The sequence below is a fragment of the Bubalus kerabau genome, chromosome 14 (genome assembly GCF_029407905.1).
Source record: "Bubalus kerabau isolate K-KA32 ecotype Philippines breed swamp buffalo chromosome 14, PCC_UOA_SB_1v2, whole genome shotgun sequence".
Taxonomy (NCBI): domain Eukaryota; kingdom Metazoa; phylum Chordata; class Mammalia; order Artiodactyla; family Bovidae; genus Bubalus; species Bubalus kerabau.
This window is the reverse complement of record NC_073637.1, coordinates 37,117,536-37,140,392: the sequence shown is the minus strand read 5'-3', so window position 1 is coordinate 37,140,392 and position 22,857 is coordinate 37,117,536. Positions and strand designations below refer to the sequence as shown.

The 22,857-nt window shown below is 38.3% G+C and overlaps 1 protein-coding gene and 1 long non-coding RNA gene across 14 annotated transcripts in view; both read left to right on the top strand.

Moving 5' to 3' along the window:
- The window catches only part of LOC129626787 (uncharacterized), a 153,152-nt gene extending 149,375 nt beyond the window's left edge, over positions 1-3,777 (top strand). The window contains exon 3 of the long non-coding RNA XR_008702211.1: positions 3,675-3,777. This is a non-coding gene — a long non-coding RNA (uncharacterized LOC129626787). The remainder of the gene's footprint in view (positions 1-3,674) is intronic.
- Positions 3,778-18,478: 14,701 nt separating this feature from the next.
- The window catches only part of EYA1 (EYA transcriptional coactivator and phosphatase 1), a 189,147-nt gene continuing 184,768 nt past the window's right edge, over positions 18,479-22,857 (top strand). For 2 of the 13 annotated variants that reach the window (XR_008702206.1, XR_008702200.1), the window contains exon 1: positions 18,485-20,223. The gene's annotated coding sequence lies outside the window, so the exon portion shown is untranslated. Of the gene's footprint in view, positions 20,224-22,857 lie in introns of all 13 variants that reach the window. The other 11 variants (XM_055546251.1, XM_055546246.1, XM_055546249.1 and 8 more) reach the window with 9 other exon arrangements.

Below are 22,857 nucleotides of genomic sequence, written 5' to 3'. Positions count from 1 at the left end.
AACCTCTTGATGAAAAAAAGTTGGCTTAAAACTCACCATTCAGAAAACTAAGATCATGGCATCATGTCCCATCACTTCATGGCAAATAGAGGGGGAAACAATGGGGAACAGTGACAGACTTTATTTTTGGGGGCTTCAAAATCACTGCAGATGGTGACTGCAGCCATGAAATTAAAAGACGCTGCTCCTTGGAAGAAAAACTGTGACCAACCTAGACAGCATATTAAAAAGCAGAGACATTACTTTACCAACAAAGGTCTGTCTAGTCAAAGCTATGGTTTTTTCAGTAATCTTGTATGGATGTGAGAGCTGGACCATAAAGAAAGCTGAGCACCGAAGAATTGATGCTTTTGAACTGTGGTGTTAGAGAAGACTGTTGAGAGTCCCTTGGACTACAAGGAGATCTAACCAGTCCATCCTAAAGGAGATCAGTCCTGAATGAAGGTTCATTGAAAGGACTGATGTTGAAGCTGAAGCTCCAATACTTTGGCTGCCTGATGCGAAGAACTGACTCATTGGAAAAGACCCTGATGGTGGGAAAGATTGAAGGTGGGAGGAAAAGGGGATGACAGAGGATGTGATGGTTGGATGGCATCACTGACTCTATGGACATGAATTTGAGCAAGGTTTGAGAGTTGGTGATGGACAGGGAAGCCTGGCATGCTGCAGTCCATGGGGTTGCAAAGAGTCGGACACAACTGAGTGACTAAACTGAACTGAACTCCTAAAAGTAGTGGATAAGAATTCCTGTTGCTTCAACGTCACCAACATTTAGAGTTGTCAAAATTTTTAATTATAGTTGAGCTGAGAATAAAATGTTATGTCATTTTAATTTGCATTTTCTTAAATGATATAATATTTTAAAATTGGTATTAAAAAAGGTAATCTAAAACAGTGGGAGTGCAGCTTGGTGCTCTGTAACAACCTAGAAGGATGGAATGGGGTGGGGGGATGGGATGAGGTGGGGGGTGGGTGGGAGGTTCAAGAGGGAGGGGATATATGTGTACTTATGGCTGCTTCACATTGTTGTATGGCAGAAACCAACACATTATAAAGCAATTATTCTCCAATTATATATTTTTTTAAATGGTAATCTTAGAAAACAGTGTAACTATGAATATCATACGGAGAAGGCAATGGCACCCCACTCCAGTACTCTTGCCTGGAAAATCCCATGGACGGAGGAGCCTGGTGGGCTGCAGTCCATGGGGTCGCTAAGAGTCGGACACGACTGAGCGACTTCACTTTCACTTTTCACTTTCATGCACTGGAGAAGGAAATGGCAACCCACTCCAGTGTTCTTGCCTGGAGAATCCCAGGGACAGGGGAACCTGGTAGGCTGCTGTCTGTGGGGTTGCACAGAGTCGGACACGACTGAAGTGACTTAGCAGCAGCAGCATACTATCATATGGACTTCCCTATAGCTCAGATGGTAAAGAATCTTCCTATCATGCAGGAGACCCGGCTTCGATCCCTGGGTCAGGAAGATCCCCTGGATCTTCCACTCCAGTATTCTTGCCTGGAGAATCCCATGGAGAGAGGAGCCTGGCAGGCTACAGTCCATGGGGTCACAAAGAGTTGGACACGACTAAGTGACTAACACGTACACGGATATCATGTATTCATTTAACTGACCAATGGGGAAAAAAGTTCCTTAAGCCAAGGTGCACCTCCCTGCAAAATTAGGACATTAGAAATTCTTTTTTTCATTTATTTTTTTGACTGCGCTGAGTCTTTGTTGCTGTGCTTGGGCTTTCTCTAGTTGTGGTGTGTGGGCTTCTTGCTGAGGTGGCTTCTCGTTGCGAAGCACAGGCTCTAAGCATGGGCTTCAGTGGTTGTGGTGCGCAGGCTTTGTTGCTCCACAGCATGTGGGATCCTCCCAAACCAGGATCGATACCATGTCCCCTGCATTGGCAGGCAGGTTTTTAACCACTGGACTTCCAGGAAAGCCCCTCAATTTTTTTAAGATTATGATTTCTTATTCACATTGGTCTGACATGCCACATCCATTTTGTTCTGCCATTCTTGTAAAATGTAGACTGATGCAAATTTTATACTGCTATGATCCTAAAACTTAAGTTATTCCTTCATTATAGAATTTTATTAAGAGCCTAGAAATGTACATGCTTTCTATGAGCTGTTGGTTTATTCTACACTGTGACCTAGCACAGAGATTGAAGCACAGAATTGCTGAATTAGATAGTGTGAGCCACTCAGTCATAGAATCCTCTGAGGTGAACTTGTGGATACATCGTCTTGTCTATATCTAGTCTGACTGTCTATGCTATGTAGATTCCTAGTTTATCACCATCTCTGCTTTATTTTGGGTAGTAATTTAAGAAACAAGCGTATATATCCTTTATTAGTCAATGAGAAAAGGCCAGGCCCTTTAAAACATAAACATGGCTTATCTGTTTCCTATTAATGCATACCTTTTAAGGAGACAAATTGCAACTTTAAAAAATTAGAAGGAAATCTTTGTAGTATAAAATAATATTGTGTGCTGAAATACATGTGCAGTGAATATAAAATTAAATTTAATATACTTAACTATTTAAGGTGGATACTTTACCTCTAATATAACTTTAACCATTTGGCCAACAGTTGGGATACTTGATCGTTTTAATTTAATTTCTGTCTGTGAAGGTAGGAAACCTTGAGATATTTTTTATGTCACAAATTTGTGTATATTTTAGCAACTTGTCATGCAAAGTAACATGATATTCTACACAGTAATTCGTTACCACTGTGTAAGTACTTGTTCAATTCAGTATAATATAATTTTAATTACGAAAATAAAGCTTTTATCTGCTTTCATCTGGTTTTGATTTCTTCACTTTTATTATAAGATCCCTTCATAAATATTATGTAATTCATCTGTGGTTCTACTAAAATGTCTAGTTTTACTCTAACAAATGGGAGATCAGACGGTAGCCTTAACATATGCGTTCTGTTTCTTCTCATCTTGTATGTCATTAGGAAAAATAAGGATGGTTATGATGTATAATGAAAATGCAGATTCATAACATGATTAGCTTGATGTAAAACAAATTTTAAAGTGCCCCAGGCTTTAAAGACATTACTCTGGATCTGTGCCCATGTTGTGTATACAAAGTGCTTTTTATATTACAAGAGCCTAGAATCAACCTGTTAACGAAAATACCAGTAAATCCCAAATGACACACAGAGGGAGGACAATTATAAACGGTGTCTGCTCACCAGAGTGCATGTGATGGCAGGGGGGTAGTGGGGGGAAAAGGAGGCAGTGCATGTGTGTGTTTAGGTATGCGTGAGCTTGTACATGGGAGGAAGTGTTTGAGGCGGAGAGTATGTTGAAGTATCGTTAGACTCCTCTAAGAGAAACAGAAGGGAGGAAATCTTCAAAGCAATTTTAGAAGCAAAGCACTAAGGCATGTTTACAGGATTGGCACTCGCATCTATAGAACTCTGGCTTTAAAGATAATACCATAGGATATATTTTTTAAAAGATGGTTACCTTAGCCTTGGTAAAAGTAAATTCTAACTTTTCACTGTCTTAAAAAACCCCAAAACTTTACCAAACCACTTGTTTCTAAGTCATTGCTCGTATTGTGTATACAAAGTGCTTGTGTGTGCCTTGTCCCAGGTTTCAACCTAGCCCCTGATTATAGTCCATTCTTTCCTCTTTCTTCCAGTTTCCCAACCTTCTCATGGACCCAGTTTCCAGATGAGTGCAAAGAAGTTAAGGGCAGTTTTACATCATTGTTGGCATGGAGAAGACTTGAGCTTGCCTGTTAGACTAGGTACAAAGTGAAATTAGGAAAGTGCTAAGAAATGCAGAGACAGGAAGTGCTAAAGGCTCTCTTCTGTTTTTGTTCTCACTGAAACTTACTTGGAGGTCTGTTGTTCACTCACTCAGTCATGTCCGACTCTTTGCGGCTATTATGGACCTAATTTGCTTGTTTTTAATTAGTATCTAACTGGAGATTCCATGGACATTTCAAATGATGGGAACAATATGAGTAAAGGCATGCACCTTGAGGAGAAGTGTGTATGACAGGCTAAGGCTAGAGCAGAAAAGGCAAGCGAGTCATCCTGGCACCACATTGGAAAGGTGGGCAGTGTCTAGATTATGCAGAGCCTTGCAAGCTGTTCTATGGGTTCAGTTTTAATCTCTGGGGGTAGGTGTAGCTGTTTCACCTCTGGTATACGTGCTATGCCGGGTGTTGTCTATGGCTCACATGGATGTGTCCTCACCTTCTTGGGTTGCTGTGCACCCGGCCTGGTAGCTGGCACATGTTTGGCTGGTCCTATCTGGTCCAGTCCAGTACCATGCTTGTCCTTATTCTTCAGGTCCTTGGTCTCTACACTGCTCTCCAGGCTCAAGTGACCCACTTGTGTCTTCCTCATTTTCACAAAAGGCCCTTACCTAGTTGATCAAGATTCTCGAAACTTTTGTGTCCCCACTGAAGACCCAGGAATTCTTTGCTGCCTTCTCTTTTCCATACTGGGATGAGTTTTCATGCTTGAAGAAGACTTTTATATATAGAAAGGAATTCACATATTCACTTCTGTTTTCTTAAGTAGTTGTTTAGGCCAAAGCTTAAAAAGTCAATTTATAGAACTTCTTTTACCTTTAAATCTGGTTATTTTTCCCAAATAAAAAAAAAATTACTTTCACTTATTTGTTTAATCAATTGAATCTTCTTTAAACATTAACTCCATTCAGTTAATGAAATTCCTTTAGTCATTTTAAATTGTGATTATAAGTCTGTGATTTCAAGATATAGTAAAGGTTTTCAATATCTCTAAAAAATTGATGAAGCATATGCAGAACAACCCAATGATTATAAGATACATTACTTCATTGGTCCTCAAACTTTAAATGTTAACAGTAAAAGCCTCTGATTTCTTCATTCATATCTTCACATTTTACATTTTTATTGTAAAATATAACCCATATATTTCCTTACTAAATATATTTCTGTATATTCCTGGAGTTATATGATCTTACCAAATCCCAAGAGAATACCAGGTAAGGTTACTAGTTCTTGATTATTGACCATTCAATGATTATATATATATATATATATATATATATATATATTCTTTTTTACATATATATTTTTTCAGATTCTGTTCCGTTATAAATTATTATAAGAGATTAAACACAGTTCCCTGTACTATACAACCCCCTCCAGTATTTTTGCCTGGAAAATTCCATGGACAGAGGAGCCTGGCAAGCTACAGTCCATAGGGCCACAAAGAGTTGGACACGACTGAGGGACTGAGCACTATTCAGTAGATCATTATTGTTTGTCCATTTTATATATAATTTGTGTCTGTTAATCCTAAATTCCTGATTTATCCCTTCCTTCCATCTTCCCCTTTGGTAACCACGTTCGTTTTCTATGTCTGTTTTTGTTTTCTAATAGGTTAATTTGTGTCATTTTTTTAGATTCCACATATAAGAGACATCATATAATTGTCTTTCTCTGGGTAACCTATTTCACTTAGTATGATCATCTCTAGGTCCATCTATGTTACTGCAAATGGCATTATTTCATTCTTTTTTATGACTAAGACCATTTAATGATTTTGGTTAAGGGAACGACCTCGTTCCATGTTCTAAAGGGATTCAAACCTCATGTCCAGAACCTTGGTGAGATGGTTGGTAGACCAAGATTCCTCTTCTACCACATGGCTGGCTTGGGATTTTTACATGATGACTAGATTCAAAGAGTAACCATTCTCAGAGGATAAGCTCCAAGGTGCAAGCTGAATTCAAGACTCTGCTTGCATCGTCCTTGTTAGTGCCCCATTTGCCAAGCCCAGAATTAGTTTTTTTTGGAGATATGTGTTGAATTAGGGGGCGCTTCCCAGCTGGCGTTGGTGGTAAAGAACCTGCCTGCCAATGCAGGAGATGCAGGAGATGTGGGTTCGATCCCTGGGTTGGGAAGATCCCCTGGAGGAAGGCATGGCAACCCACTCCAGTATTCTTGCCTGGAGAATCCCATGGACAGAAGACCCTGGCGGGCTGCAGTCCATAAGTTTCCAAAGAATTGGTCATGACTGAAGCGACTTAACATGCACGTTGAATAGGGGTGTAAAATTAATAGGCTACCATGATGACAGAAGCCAGCAGTGGATAAGAGATAGACTTAAGTAGAAAAGAGGGATAAAGACACTAATATCAGGCTGGTGAGTGTGGGGAAACATAAACACACACAGACACAGGAGTGAGCCTGGGGTGTGGGTGACGGAAAAGAGGCTGGTGGGGGGCGGGGGGAGATTTGTAGGCTAGCTCAACTAGATAGTCATGAAAAAACTTTCAGTTAACTTTCAACTATTTAGATTCTAATTATTCATGCTCTTTGTGTTTAGATCATGTTATTGTGTGAGCAAGAAAGCAGAAAGAAGAAATGAATCGAGATGAAAGTCAAATCAGTGGTGTTTACTGTTTGTGCGGGGAGACTGGAGTCATCCTTAATTTCTCAAACCCACATCCATTCTACAAGTTCTGTTGGCTCTAGTTCCAAAATATGCCCTAAATCTGACTATATCTCACCTCCTGATAAAACCCTGGCCTAGATTACCACCACTTCTCACCTGGACTCATATGCCTCCCTGTCTCTGTCTCTCTCTTGTTGTCCACCGTGGCCTTTCTTACATAAAAATCAGATCATGCCACTTTTCTGCTCAAAAACAAAGTAGATGCAAGCAAACCAAAAAACAAAAAAACTCCTCTAGTAGCTTTCTATCATACCTAGAATAAAATCCCAACTTCTTACCTACCTTACAATGCCCCGTATTCCATAGCAGCTCTCCTCCTGTTCTTTCCTTCATGTTCTCTATCCTCCAGTTCTTTCTTTTTCTCTTTTTATATGCCAAGCTGTTTGCTTTGAACTTGCTGTTTCTTCTGTGTGGACCATATTTCTCTCCCCTCCCCACCTACCCCAAGACTGTACATGTCTATCACATTTTTATCATTTGTGTCTTAACTCAAGTGACTCCTCCTCAAAGAGGCTTTCCTTGACTGGCTAACATAGCACCCACCACTTCCCCCATGTCCTTTACTAAATTTTACCTGAACTTTTTTCTTCTTGTCAATAATCAATATGCACTCATGCACACATGCATGCATGCACACACACACACACGCACACACAGGGGCAGGAAAATATCTATGTTTCTGCAGCATTTTTTATTTTAATCAAAATTATATGTGTGTGCATGTTCAGTTGCTAAGTCATGTCCAACTCTTCGCAATCCCATGGACTGTAGCCCACCAGGCTCCTCTGTCCATGGGATTTCCCAGGCAAGAATACTGGAGTGCATTGTCATTGCCTTCTCTAGCGGATCTTACCAATCCATGAGGATCGAACTCACGTTTCCTAGCTATCCTCCTAGAAATTCTCCTTTTCATCAATACTAGGGACCAGAGACTTCTCGCTCCTATTTCACTTACTTATTTCATAAAGAACTTTGCTCCCAAATTTCAGTGCAACATACCCTCTATTAGCTTCCTGAGAAAGAATATTTGGAAAAGAAAGTTTTGAGACTTGACATATCAGCAAATATTCTTAACTTAGCTTAAATGTTTTCAATTTTCCTATTGATATAAAATTTGTTAGGATATAAAAGTCTAGGTTGAGAGTTACTTTTCCTTAAGGGATTTGAAATAGTTCTCTATTACCTTCTAGAAATACATGTTCCAATTAAGAAATGTGAATTCATGACCCATGCTTTGCATTTGATCTATTTTTTCTCTCTAGAAGATTTTAGGGGATACCCTCTTTCTTAGTGTTTTGAAAGTTTTCAATAATTTCTGTTGGTGTGTGTTTTTCTCAGTTGTTTTGTTTGGTATACATTGAACTCTGAAAACTGATGTCCCTGGGAATATTTTAGAATTATTTATTTAAATTTTACCCTTGGATGTTGGACCACTAGGTCTTCTTACAGCTCCTCATTTTATTATGTTTTCTGTTCTCTCCTATTTTCTGTCTTGTACTGTATTCTCTGGGAAACTTTCTCAATTTTATTTTCAAACGTCATTGAATTACACACTTCTGTTATCCTACGTTTTATTTCTAAAGGATCTTTTCGTTGTTGGATGTTCCTTTTTTTAAAAAAAATCATTATTATTATTTTCATATTTTGTTTTATGGTAGAAGTATCTTATTTCTCAGGGGAATTTTAGTTTAGTGAGAGTTTGTTTTGGTTTTGCTTGCTTTTGCCTCATCACTCTCATGCTTTCCTGTTCATTTGGTTTCTACATTTCATCAGACATAGATAATCCAAAGTGATAGTGTAAGTTGGGTTGCTCTTCACTGGGCTTCCCTGATAGCTGAGAAGGGATAGGCTACCCACTCCAGTGTTCTTGGGCTTCCCTTGTGGCTCAGCTGGTAAGGAATCTGCCTGCTATGCGGGAGACCTGGGTTCGATCCCTGGGTTGGGAAGATCCCCTGGAGAAGGAAGACGCTACCCACTCCAGTATTCTGGCCTGGAGAATTCCATGGACTGTGTAGTCTGTGGGTGGCAAAGACCTGGACTCGAACGAGAGACTTGCACTCTCACTTAGTGTTTAGGCACGGCCAGCACGGGTTCAGCTTTCTCAGATCTGCTAAGTCAGTTAGCAGTCAGTAGTGTTCTGCCTGTTTTTTTGCTCATGACATTTGTTACTGTCTTCTTACTACCTGCTCTCTTTGTTCTTTGGGATTTATGCTTTAAAAAAAAATCTATTTACTGTTGCTCTAGTGGGGTTCATAGAGAAAGGCAAAAAATAAATGCTTATGTTCATTTGGTCACCTTTTAATTTATTTAGTCTCTTTTAGGCATCCATGATAAGTGGGAATTCTGTCTGTCTTGTTTACTTGCTTCATTTCCCAGTGCCCACAGTTCCTGGCAGATACTAAATGCATGAAAAATATTTGCTGAATGGCTTAAACTAGCTTCATTAATTAGACTTCTAACTAACCTAAAAGCTGAAAATCTTTTAAATGACAGCATTATGGATACATCTACAATGAGGTATCTCTGAAAAGCAGAAGATACAGGCTTAAAGATGTATATCTTTAAACTTTTTAAAAATTATTTTTTTGTCTTTCTTGGTTAAGAAATTTTTGGAAAAAAAATGTTTTTCTTCATTTTCTGGCCATGCCTTGAGGTGTTTGGGATCTTAGTTCCCCCAACCAGGGACCAAACTCGTGCCCCCTTGCAGTGGAAGCTCAGAGTTGTAACCACTGGGCTGTAGGGAAGTCTGGTTAAGAAATTAAAAGGGAAATATAAACTGATGTTAGAGTAACAGAGCATTTCAGGAGGAATATGATGGGTGTAACTTAAATCAATGTATGATAGCTTTTGTAAAACTGAACCTGAACTTTTTATGCCATTTTCCTGTCCCACATAAACATATACACCAGGTGAATATAGTGATTTCAGGTCTCTTCTAATTTTCTAGTTTCTTTCAGTTCAGTTCAGTCGCTCAGTCGTGTCCGACTCTGCGACCCCATGAATCGCAGCACGCCAGGTCTCCCTGTCTATCACCAACTCCCGGAATTCACTCAGACTCATACAGTTTGGTTATTCCACAATATTAGGATGGCAAATTGCTAGCACATTTTCCATGACTGAATTTTGTTCCACAAAATATTTTAAGTATGTTTTAAACAGGAGAATGAAATTAACTCCCTTGAGATGATAATCCCCACCCAGTCCAACTTTAGAGTTGCCAGTGAGGGCAAATATAACAATATGTAAGGAAAATAAAGGGGCTCTCCGGAGAATGCAATGGCACCCCACTCTGGTACTCTTGCCTGGACAATCCCATGGATGAAGGAGCCTGGTAGGCTGCAGTCCATGGGGTTGCTAAGAGTCAGACACGACTAAGCAACTTCACTTTCACTTTCATACATTGGAGAAGAGAATGGCAACCCACTCCAGTGTTCTTGTCTGGAGAATCCCAGGGACGGGGGAATCTGGTGGGCTGCCGTCTATGGAGTCGCACCACGTTGGACACGACTTAGCAGCAGCTGGTGACTGGGTGGCAAAGAATCTGGTTGCCAATGCAGGAGACGTGGGTCCAATCCTGGGATTAGGAAGATCCCCTGGAGAAGGAAATAACAACCCACTCCAATATTCTTGCCTGGGAAATCCATGCATGGATAGAGAAGCCTGGTGGGCTACAGTCCATGGGCTCGCAAAGAGTTGGACACAACTTAGTGACTAAAGAACAACAACAAGGAAAATAAAGGAAAACGTAGAAGCTAGGGAAATTATTTTTCTCTCACGAACCCCCGGCCATAATCTCTCAAGTAGTCAAGTATGCCTGTATTAATTAGAGTAACAGTTACTGAGTACAGATTATGTGTACCAAGCTGTGCTAAAACTGGAAACAACCATGCCCTGTCCAGGCACTCCTTCTATACTTGTTTAATTAAACTGATTTGAAATTCAGTTTTTAAAAGTAATTTAATTATTTTGAAATTTTATTTATTTTCTGGCTGTGGGGTGTGTGTGTGTGTGTGTGCTCAGTTGTGTCTGACTCTTTGAGACCTTGTGGACTGTAGCTGCCAGCTTCCTCTGTCCATGGAATTTTCAGGCAAGAATACCGGAGGGGGTTGCCATTTCCTTCTCCAGGGGATCTTCTCAACTCAGGGATCAAACCCACATCTCCTGTGTTTCCTGCCTTGGCAGGCAGATTCTTTACCAGTGAGTAACCTGGAAAGTTTTTAATTCCTTGACTAGGGATCAAACCCATGTCCTCTGCATTGGAAGCAAGAAGTCTTAACCACTGGACAACAAGGGAAGTCCCTAAAATTTAGTCTTCTATTGCTATTTTACTATCCATGAGAGCTTTTCCATAGCTATAAACACTTTTATCCCCATGCCATTTTGGAAAGGTGTGAAACCTTTCTGCATCTTTTTTTTTGTTTAGCCTATTTACAGATTATAAATGGAGAGTATGCATAATACAAAGGGCACAGAAAAAAAAAACAAAACCTGTGCTACAGCTAGAATTAAAACTTGAATCTGTTGTGTATTTGTTTCAGTCTAGGAAATGGCAACCCACTCCAGTGTTCTTGCCTGGAGAATCCCAGGGACGGGGGAGCCTGGTGGGCTGCCGTCTGTGGGGTTGCACAGAGTCGGACACGACTGAAGCGATTTAGCAGCAGCAGCAATGAGTGGTACCCTCTTGACTGTAGACAGATTTTAATAATTCTACACATTTAAGGAAAAAAGCATTTAAACCTTGAGCAGTAATAGACATAAAATCCAAAAAGACAGAAAGATAGGGGAAGGAAATCAAGGTTATCATATGTTCCTTCCCAAAGGTCTTCAAGTGAAATATCTCATTTAAAACATCTATTTTCAAATCCAGATCATTCATTGGTTAGTAATAGGTATGATTTTGGCAAACTGTAAATAGAAAGCTTAGAGATGTAGATTCCTTCTTTTACATAGTCTTCAGCAATTAATCATCAGTTGGTTCAGTCATGTCCGACTTTTTGCGACCCCATGGATTACAGCACACCAGGCCTCCCTGTCCATAACCAACTCCCAGAGCTTACTCAAACTCATGTTCATTGAGTCCGTGATGCCATCCATTTCATCCTCTGTGGTCCCCTTCTTCTCCTGCCTTCAGTCTTTCCCAATGAGTCTTTTCCAATGAGTCAGTTCTTCACATTAGGTGACCAAAGAATTGGAGTTTCAGCTTCAGCATTAGTCCTTCCAATGAACATTCAGGACTGATTTCCTTTAGGATTGACTGGTTGGATCTCCTTGCAGTCCAAGGGACTCTCAAGAGTCTTCTCCAACGCCACAGTTCAAAAACATCAATTCTTCAGTGCTCAGCTTCCTTTATAGTCCAACTCTCACATCCATACGTGACTACTAGAAAAACCATAGCTTTGACTAGACAGACCTTTGTTGGCCAAGTAATGTCTCTGCTTTTTAATATGCTATCTAGGTTGGCCATAGCTCTTCTTCCAAGGAGCATCTTTTAATTTCATGGCTGCGGTCACCATCTACAGTGATTTTGGAGCCCCCCAAAGTAAAGTCTCTCACTGTTTCCATTATTTCCCCATCTATTTGCCATGAAGTGATGGGACCAGATGTCATGATCTTAGTTTTCTGAATGTAATCCAAGTCTATGCCCCAACCAGTAATGTTGAAGAAGCTGAGGTTGAAGGGTTCTATGAAGACCTACAAAGCCTTCTAGAACTAACACCCAAAAAAGATATCCTTTTCATTATAGTGGACTGGAATACAAAAGTAGGAAGTCAAGAGATACCTGGAATAACAGGCAAATATGGCATTGGAGTACAATTAATCATGAATTAATGTATTTGTTTTTCTGTATTTTTCTGGGCTCCAAAATCACTGCAGATGGTGATTGCAGCTATGAAATTAAAAGATACTTACTCCTTGGAAGGAAAGTTATGACCAACCTAGACAGCATATTAAACAGCAGAGACATTACTTGGCCAACAAAGGTCTGTCTAGTCAAGGCTATGGTTTTTCCAATGGTTATGTATGGATGTGAGAGTTGGACTATGAAGAAAGTTGAGCGCCAAAGAATTGATGATTTTGAACTGTGGTGCTGGAGAAGACCCTTGAGAGTCCCTTGGACTGCAAGGAGATCCAACCAGTCCATTCTGAAGGAGATCAGCCCTGGGTGTTCATTGGAAGGACTGATGTTGAAGCTGAAACTCCAATACTTTGGCCACCTAATGCGAAGAGCTGACTCATTTGAAAAGATCCTGATGCTGGGAAAGATTGAAAGCAGGAGGAGAAGGGGACGACAGAGGATGAGATGGTTGGATGGCATCACCAACTCGATGGACATGGGTTTGGATGGACTCTGGGAGTTGGTGATGGACAGGGGGGCCTGGCGTGCTGTGGTTCATGGGGTCACAAAGAGTGGGACAGGACTGAGTGACTGCACTGAACCGAACCGGATGTATTTGTGGAGAGATAAGTCATTCTTTTTTTTAATTTTTAAATTGATCAAATGCCATGCCTCCCAAAAGAGATGAGCATACAAGTAAGTGTACTGTAAATTTAAAACATATGAAATTTGCACGTCTAAAAATGGTATCCTTTTTTCTTCTTTAGAATGTCAAAGTCATGGACCCTCATTCTTTTCAAAAGGCCTAAGGTAGAGCTGACTTTCTAATTATTGTCTCGAATAACTTCTTTCTTGTTTTCCGCTTTGTGCCCTGGTCCTCCTGCACCTCCTCCGTAGCCCTCTCCAGCCACGTGGCGTTGGTGGGGATGAGCAGTCCTCTCAGGCAAGGACAGGAAGAAAAGTGAACAGTTCTCCCAGGAGGCCAGAGCTAATGGGGGTTTTGCGGATCTTTCAGCAGGGGCTGTCGATGCTAACCACGCGGTCGAGAGCTCCTCTACTGGCTCTCTGACCTCTTGGTTAACTATTTGTTTTTCCTCGTATTGATTAAAAAAACAAGACACTAGCCTGTAACTCCCTATCAATTGGGGCATTGTTTTTTACGAATCATACACATTTAAAATATATGATTTCAGGAAAAAACCCTGACTCTGGATTTGGTTTTACTTTGTAATTCAGGTAAACCAATCATTGGTGATATTAAAACGAAGCCCTGAGAGGAGCGGCCGAGGTTTTCAGACTTCTGTTTTTTAAAAGAATATGAACTACACATGTAAAGAATCACTCTAATAGTCCCAACATTAGGCCATCTGAAATAAGAATTCTTATTAATTATGAGCATCTAAAGACTAAAATACTTGAAGCTTTATTATACCTTTTGGCCACAGCAAGGTACTCTTACTATTCAAACAAACCAAAGCCATTGTTTTCCTTAGCATGTAAGGCAGAGACTAGTTTTTCCTTAATCTATAGCATTCTCAAGTAAGATTAAAAAAGCCAGGGCAACTTGATCGGCTGCAAGTATGAATCTTTACAGTAGAGAGAAACCTCCAGATTGTATACCTATTGACATGGCTTAATAAAAACATGTAGAAGAATGCTGCTTCTGGTTGTGTTTCCAATAGCAATGTGATTGCAGCACCCTGTGGATTGAGTTACCGATCCTTTGAATTCTGACCTTCTGTCTAAAACAGCTTTAGAGGTTATTCTTTTTTTTTTCTTTTCCGATTTGGGAGACTAGAGAGGGGGGAAAGTTAATGCTGTTTGAAGGAAGAAAAATTTTTCTATAAGTTATTAGATTTGGGGTTTTTTATTTGTCCCTTTCTGGCAAATCCTTTGTAACAATAAGAAAGTCTCTTGATTCTGAGCGCTTAAACCACACCTCAAAATACATAAGGAGAATTGGAGTGCATTTTGAATGTAATTATTTCCCTGATGAATAAATCAAATGTTTATGATAGTTATTAAGATCAAAGCACTGTAACATTGGATAAATGAAATTAAGGAATACAAAAAGGAAGAAATTGATAGAATGGCCCATACTAAGATCAGACCCTTAGCTGCTCTTTTTATTATAAAGAAAAAGTCGGGAATATTTATAACCTGCTTTAGGAAGATAATTCACATTTTTTGATAAATAATGAGAAAAAAATCTCTCTCCTGATTTGGCAATTTCACGTTTAAGGATTCATCACATTTTTGCCTCTATTGACTATTTAATGTATGTGTGTGCGTGTGTGCTGAGTTGTTTCCGTCCTGTCTGTCTCTGCAACCCCAAGGACTGTAGCTCACCAGGCTCCTCTGTCCATGGGATTCTCCAGACAAGAACACTGGAGTGGGTTGCCATGCCCTTCTCTAGGGATCTTCCTGACCCAGGGATTGAACCTGCATCTTTTATATCTCCTGCATTGGCAGGTTGGTTCTTTATCCCTAGCCCCACCTGGGAAGCCCATTTAATGTATATACTTAATTTTTGAACCAGCACACTAACTTGCAGTATGTGTTTGTGTATTATCAGATATTGTATAGTGATGATGTCTATTCTATACTGAATATACCATTCCAATATATCACACACCTTTCTAGATTTATTAACTTTACTAGATGTCACCTTGCTCCAAAATTGATGATACAGCTAGGACACAATGATGTTCCAGTGCTCCATCTGCTGTTTAGTGGTAACTTTGATGGTGCTGGAGAAAGGAGGCAGATTCCAAAACAAATAGTGGGAGACCAGGCCAGGGAGGGGGGTGGGGAACATATTTAAAAAAACAAAACAAAACAGGATTCATACAGATCAGCTGTTAAGCTATGTGTTAAAATGAATGGAGAATGTATGTAAAATGCCTAGCTTGCTGCCTGGCATGTAGTAGCACTCAATAAGCACCAATTCCCATCCTTCTTCTGTGAGACAGTCATCATTTCCAAAGAATTTAAAAACTGTGAACTCAGCTGTCATGAAACCTGGAAAACACAGAGCAAATTTCCAGATCCTCTTAAAGGTATTGGGAGGTGCTGACAAGATTGGTTTTGCCCATGGCTTAGAGAAAAAAAAAGTGGAAGAGACAACCTGGGTTTTCCAGGTTGCTTCATGTCAACAGAAATCCATTTTATAATGTGAGAAAGCAAAAGAGTTATTGCTCAGATTAAGCATATGCTTCCAAGACCAATTATTTACATATTTTTGGCAGAAGGAAGAAAAAGTAACTCTGCCATTTTGGGAAATCAGTTGATTTTAAAATAGAAAACCCAGTATGTCTTTTTTTCCTTTTAGATGAAGTACCTCTAGCATCCTGTTCTCTCATCTTAAAAACCTAATGCTGCCCTGTTATCATTATTAGTTTCAAGAAGTGCTGCTCAAACTTTCTAATTAAGAATAATAATTTTTTAAAAAAACATCCTCTAGGCAGTCATTACTACATAAGATAGCAAGTTTCTCACCCTACATAAATAAATGGTTATTATTCTTATGTAATAACCAATGTACTTATTAGGGGGCCAGGAAATAGGTTATATTTCCATATTGTGTTGGTATAAAGACTCTCATTTTTATTACGATAATTTTCCATGGTGCAGTGATTAGTTAGTAATTGCCTCCTTAAATTCACTGTTAAAAGCTATTCATATTGGAGTTTGAATGGGAAACATTTAGCAAAATACTGGTAGACATTCAGTTTGGCAGATTTAATATCATTCTTAAAATAAATAGAGGATGTTTTACTTGGTTGTGTTTCAGCAGAAGGCTACTGGGAGCAGGGCCCTCATTGCAGGTCTCGTGCCAGCAGGGAAAGAGTAGGTCATGGAAGTGACCACTCCGCATGCCAGCAAGGATGGTAATGTCAGCCATCCAGACAGTGTTCCAAAGGTTCTGTTAAAAGCCAGAAATGTGGAGCCATGGCATGGACCATGAGAAAAAGAGTTATCTGGAAGCAGAAGCTCTGGAAGTACCAAATATTTTGGAATATTTGCTGTTCTACTTTGAACAGTTTCAATCACAAAATGTTGACTGTTTCCAGGTATTATTGATTTTAAGAATGTGGAAGAAATAATAACTAGGACAACACTCTTGAAGAAAAAGCATTGATCTTTAAGTGCTAATTCTATTATGTAACTTTCTGTACCATTATTGTTGAATAAGAATCTTCATAAAGTAAAAGAATGGTAGAAACAGAGAGGTAAAAGATGCTTGGCATCAGACTTGGAAATCACATGCATGGTTAATTCTAAACTGATTTAAAAGTAAACACAAATAGAAGAAAAAATTTCTGAGTTTATCTTGTGCTGAAAACTGCAGAACTACTGAAGAACTTTATTATCATTACTGGAATGGAAAAAGGGAAGGGAAGATGTTTTTAGCTTTTTTGCTTTCTCACTGTTTGTTATATTTAATTGGATTAATCAACTGTTATATTCATGTAGTTTTAGAAAAGTTCCAACTTACCTTTTCAATTGTTCTAATGGACCCTTGTATTTTTTCTTTTTAAATTAGGCATATTTGCTTATTCTTGTAATCATGCTTTTATTTAATATTCTCTGTTCATTGAACAGAGCTAACAACTTCTGTCAACATTTCAGACTTCTATATAACCAAGCAAATATCTATATAACCAGAAAACAGTTTGCTCTATATCAATATGATAAAGCTTGTTTGGAGATTTATGAAAGGTATCATCCTTATGAGGATATTCAAACATTTTGTTACAACTGGCTTTTCCAAATGTTTTCCTTTTCCAGATGAAATTTATTTTTTAGTGGGGTAAAGTCATATTAGAAATTTTTTTACTCCTATTCATAATGTTTATGTGTTGACATTTTTCTAGGAAATGTCAGATAGTAGGTTTTCTACTGTTATCTATCTGTCTTTACTAATAGTGGGTTTTCAGCAAATTTTCCTAAGTTCTGTTGTAAGGGGTATGACTTTGTTTAGTGAACACATTGGTCCTTAAAGTATATGGTTAAGTCATGAAATTATAGTTGTGAAAATTTAGAAATAGGAAGTTAACAGTATATTACCAACTAGATCTTCTTAGTAATGACTAACATTTTGGCTATTTATCAGAGGATAACTTATTTCGGTGTGAGTTATATGGTATTTATTATATATTTGATATTCAGAAGTAGTAACCAGACAAAATTTATGGATAAGCATGTAATTGTTTTTAGGCCATCTGATTTTGCTTTAGGAAAAGGAAAGCATTTAAAAGTGGCATACACTTTTGAAAGGTAAAAAAAAAAAAATAAATCGTATACATCCATATTTTTTGTAGCCAATTACTAAGTTCTTTGTTATATAACTATGCAGCATGACCAATATCATATCAATTAGTGCTCACATTACAGTCGTCATGCTTTTCATCGTCTTCTTCATAATGACATGTATCATTTTAAAATGATTCATTTGGTTATACAAATAAAAATAATTGAATTTCAATATAAAAACTAATGTGATATGATAAATTTGACTACTATGTAGGCAATTGTGTATAAAAGTCAGATACTTTACATGATATTCCTGATGACTTCATAGTTGGTCTTCTGGATTTGCCAGTATAATCTTTCATGATCAGAAAAATAATATTTTATCTTTTTATAGCTAAAATAAATTTTAAACTATGGGAAGCATGGGCACAATAGCTTAATGTAAAGTTAAAAACACAGTTGAATTCTCCAACCAGCACCTCAAATTTTGTATTTTATGGAGCTTAGAAATAAATATGATAGCAAAAGCAGTTACTGTGCCGGTGTTCGCTCCCATAGATTGAATTGACGTATCATTGTATTTTATCTCACGGCACTAGAGACCTCCATTACAGGCTGTATTTTCTTTTCTGCACACATACTTTAGTATATTGAATAACCAATACTTCTGTTCTAAGAAAGTTCTGTAGGTGGTAACATAATTCTATTTAGCTGCATGAACAGATCCAATAGCAATCAACTGATTTTTGACCTGGTTTCCCAAATATGGAAGATGGTTAGCCCAGGTTTCCTTGCTGGTACCATACCAGCAAGGAAATCCTAGGTGAATTTGCAGTTTAAGCTGTCTGTTAGGTTTAACAGAATGTTCTTTTCTGAGGAATTTACATTGGCACCCTTTTGCGGGGGAGATGGTGGGAAAGTCTATATTGAATTTTGGTCATTAGAAGCTTTTTGTTTTGTTTGCATCAGAACGGTGCTTTCATTTACAAATTAGCAAAGTAAAGGTAAGGTAAAATTGTGTCTATTTGTTTTACGAGTTGATGATCTGAAACGTATTATAAAATCATTTAAGAAGTTACTGTGATTTTCATACCAAGGCAGGAGCCTTAATGAAGAAGATGCTTATTATTAATAATAAAAAGACTAACCCCATAGAATAGTATTACTGTCAGATACTTTGAAGGAAAATCCAAAGGGTATAAAGATTCCATTTTAAAGTACCAAATTGGTTATGGTGAGTGACTAGTATCAAAAATAAACATTTATATTTTAATTATGATACAGGGCTGGCAAATATAATTAGCCATGTAAGTGATGCCTTCTTTAAATATTTGAAATCAATGTAATGGTTAAGTCATTGATCTAATAACTGAAGTCATTTATTTGCCTAAAACATGATAGTAAGTAAATATTTTAATCTTTAATTTAGTTGTAATCTGAATAGCTCAGCTACCCAGGTAAGCATTATAGACTAGCATGCATAGATTGAATTTAGTTAGAATTCTTCTTAAAAAGAACAGACTGTAAGAGTTCTAGATAAAATAAATCTTTTCCCCCCAAATCATTTTAAAATATCAACACTGAAATAGTATCTGGTTCATATCCAAAAAAAAAAAAAAAAAAATTGCTCCCGTAAAACTTGCCATTATAGAAATCACTGCAGAGCTAACATCCAGGCTTTCATTGTTAAGCTGATATTGATGGCTTACACGTTTGCTTTTTCTCTCCCTTTACTTATTTAAAATGGAAATAGCCATGCTAGTTTTCATTTTCCCCCAGACCTGTTGGTTGTTACATTCAGGGAAAAAAAAATTTTTTTAAAGTATCGATTCCCTAAGTTTCAGGGCTTGAAAAGAAGTTTTGGGAAACTATGAAAGATAACGCGAAACGACTCCCCAAAGCTCGTAATTGGTAGCTGCTGTAGCAAGAGACGTGTGTTGACAGTGTCCCCTGATTCTCACACAGCTGTTTATTCAGATAGCATGGGGGCGCGTTCATTTACATAATAAATTTTTTGGGAGCAGCAAGGTTGAGTCAGAGAGAGCAGGGCTCCTCTCAATTGTTGCATTTAAACCAATAAGGTTAGGACAAGAGAATAGCTGTGGTTTGCGTTGCAAAAACAAAAAAAAAAAGCCCCGAGGCTCCACGGGCAGACCTACAAGGCTGCGCAAACAAACCGAGAGATGAGATGGTGCTGTTTCTTTGTCTGGGCTTCTCAGATGCTATCAGCTGCTGCCGTTTAGAGAACGAAAGAGCGCGGGGCTCAAGGCGCTGGCTAAGCAGACCGGTGGGAGCTGATGGCTCCGAGTTTGGGGCGAGGTAGAAACTCTCCAGTACCACTTCCGACTCGGAGCCTTCCTGTTGCCGTCCGGTGTGGCGGTTTTCTCGCCGGGGCCAACGTGTGCGCTCAGTCGCTCGGCAGCCCGAGCCTGCAGCAGCGCCCAGGCGGCGGTCCCCGCGGCCCGGCTTCCCCCAGCGGACGCGCTCCGCTTCCAACAGCGCCGGGCTCCGCCGGGAGCCCTTAAGACCCTCTCGCGTCCTCCTCCAGGAGCAAAAACTATGTCTGGAATGGAGGTTTGCTAAACCAGAAAATTCGAAGGAGCCCAGGAAACTGGTGGATGCAGCAGATGTAAAGCGCTGTAAGTACAAGCTGACTGTTTGAAAAATTGTACTGCGTGACACCAGCTGTCCTGTGGGCAAAGCCCAAGATAACAAGAGCGCTTTGAGTTATTGTTTTGATTTGTTTTAAAAGAAAAACATTAGGGAGTGGGGAAGATTATGACACTTTGTGCCCAGTGCTTTATGGGCCACTGGGCTCCATCATAAAAGTATAAGTTCTTAACCCCCAATTTAACTGAGCGATTAGAATCATTAAGAGGTAATTAGAAATTAATTGTTAACAATGACTTGTTGCCTTATATGTAAAAAAAAGTTTCTTGCAGGACTATACTCTTGTAAAGGGATCACTTCATATCTATCTTCTGCACAAACCTCAACTATTACTATGTGATAGAGATGAAAGCGGTATCTGTCTATATCCATTTTAACACAGAGATAGCTTTTCCTACACATTTTGGTTGGATTGGAGAAAAGAAGGAAGGAATTAACATTTTCAAAGGACAACAGATAACAAAAATAAATGGACACCCCCTTTTAAGGAAGGAAATCCTTTTGTTTCAATACACAAATTTCCCAAACATTATATTAAACGGGCTTATCTTCAAAAGGTGAAATAATAAACATTTGCCAAATTAAGATATTTCTCACTTATTGACACTTAATAGGACTTGAATGGACCTGGAAATTAAAAACAAGGTTCTTCAGCTTTTGAATTACCACTTAAAATATTTGTCATTCAAAATGAGTGTATGAGTTGCTAATGACTCATGGCTTATATTTCTTGGGAGGAGTTTTTGAAACATTTAAGCACAGCTTTTGCAGGAATTCCATAAACTCAGAGCTGCCACTGTAGGCAAGCATTTTTAAGTTTCATTTCTTAAAATGACAAGGGTACAAAAAGTCTCTAGTTAAGGACACAGTGTAGTTTTATAGTCTGGGGATTGTTTTTTTAATGTGTCTTTTCAGAGGAGGTTTTATTTTAGGCGTGTGTGAGTTTTTTTGCCCACTGTTTGGGATTTGAAGATATGCACACAAGAAAAGTCATGTTTTTCTCCATTATCAAATATTTGATATTTGACTTTCTCGCAGCTTGAGTTCTCCTAAGGCCCAAAGTGTTCAGTAAGTGAGCAAACAGCCATGGATTTTCAAGCCTGAAAATTCTTTGCGGTGACAGAGCAGCCTGATGGAGCCAGTGTTCAGTTTTAGAACAACTGTTCAGTTTTAGAATGGTAAAGGGAAGTCAACTGCTCTGGGTGTTTGATAGATATAATAAATGATTTTCTCAAAGTTTCCTCTTGTATTTGGAAATTTATTTTGTAAAGAATATCTTCCAAAAAAAACTCACTTGCCATGAGAATAAACCCCTTCTTCCATTTAATCAGTCATCCAAGTATTATTGATCCATTCAACATCTTAAATGTAATTTTAAAAACAGTCCTTGAAGACTATAGGTAGAATCAGTCTTTTAAATATGTACTTGTTTTTGTTGTCCTAGGAACTCTGTTTTGTCCTTTTCTTTAAACAAGGTACTTTAAAAAGTGATACAGTATATATCACTAGAAATCAGGAGTTTTAAAGCATTCATTTTATGGAGTCTTTGATAAAGAAGGAGATAGATGCCTTTTCTGCATCTATCTATCTGCCTTTTCTGAAAGTTCATTTCAATTTTAGGTTTAGACTTTTATTACATCATTGACACCATGGTAGGAAATATTGATTGAGGAACATTGTAGCAAGAATATATTCTGATTTAAAAGCAGGTTTCTGCCTAAGGCACCTTTTTTCCCCCTCTATAAAATACATTCTGATTAGAAAATTGCCATTGTCTTTCAAATTTGGGAGTACTCACGTTGATCTGTGGTTGGGCAAAACTAGCTTGCCTGCCAACTCTATTTATTTAGATAAGTTCAGTACTTTCACTTTGAAAATTTCTTTTGAGTTAAAAAAGTTTAAAATTATAGTCATCTTATAAAAATTGCTTCTAGCAAGCAAAAGAGCCAATGGAAAACCCATAATTGAGACAAGTACCTACATTTTATTTGCTCTCTGCTGTTGAGATTTAGAATCCCTTTCCATTTACAGTTTACTTTTCACAGAACATTATTAACTTTTTGGCTTCATACATGATCTTCTGTCAGATGCTTTTGATTTGTAATTTAGCAAAGTATAATAAACAGTGCAAAAGTCATGAATTTTGCTCTGCATCCTGAGCTCTGTGGTAGGGAAAAATGTGATAAAATGTGTACCTTAAGTCTTGTTTGATGATCTCTCAAAGCAAGTTTGCCTTCTGGAAATAATTTCTGGGGTTGAAGAGCATGGTATTAACAGATTTAATGTGGCTATTCAATGGATTGGCGAAGTACTATGTGAGGTTTAACAAAATGAGAGAGACAAATTGAACATCAACAAAAGTTACATCTGTGAAGAATTAGAAATTTAATTAGAAAAAAGGCAAACTTAAAAGACCTCATTAACTAATCAGAAGTCAAAGTTACTAGTTGAGGATTCTTGAATTGAAATTCTAAAAAGTTCTCTTTTTTGTTTCCTCTCTCTATTTTCACAACTCTGTCAGTACGCTACTTGGGTATTCTCTACAAAGAGTTTTAAAAAGCATTAAAGTGAAATGACTTCATTGTAATCTAAGATGACCATTT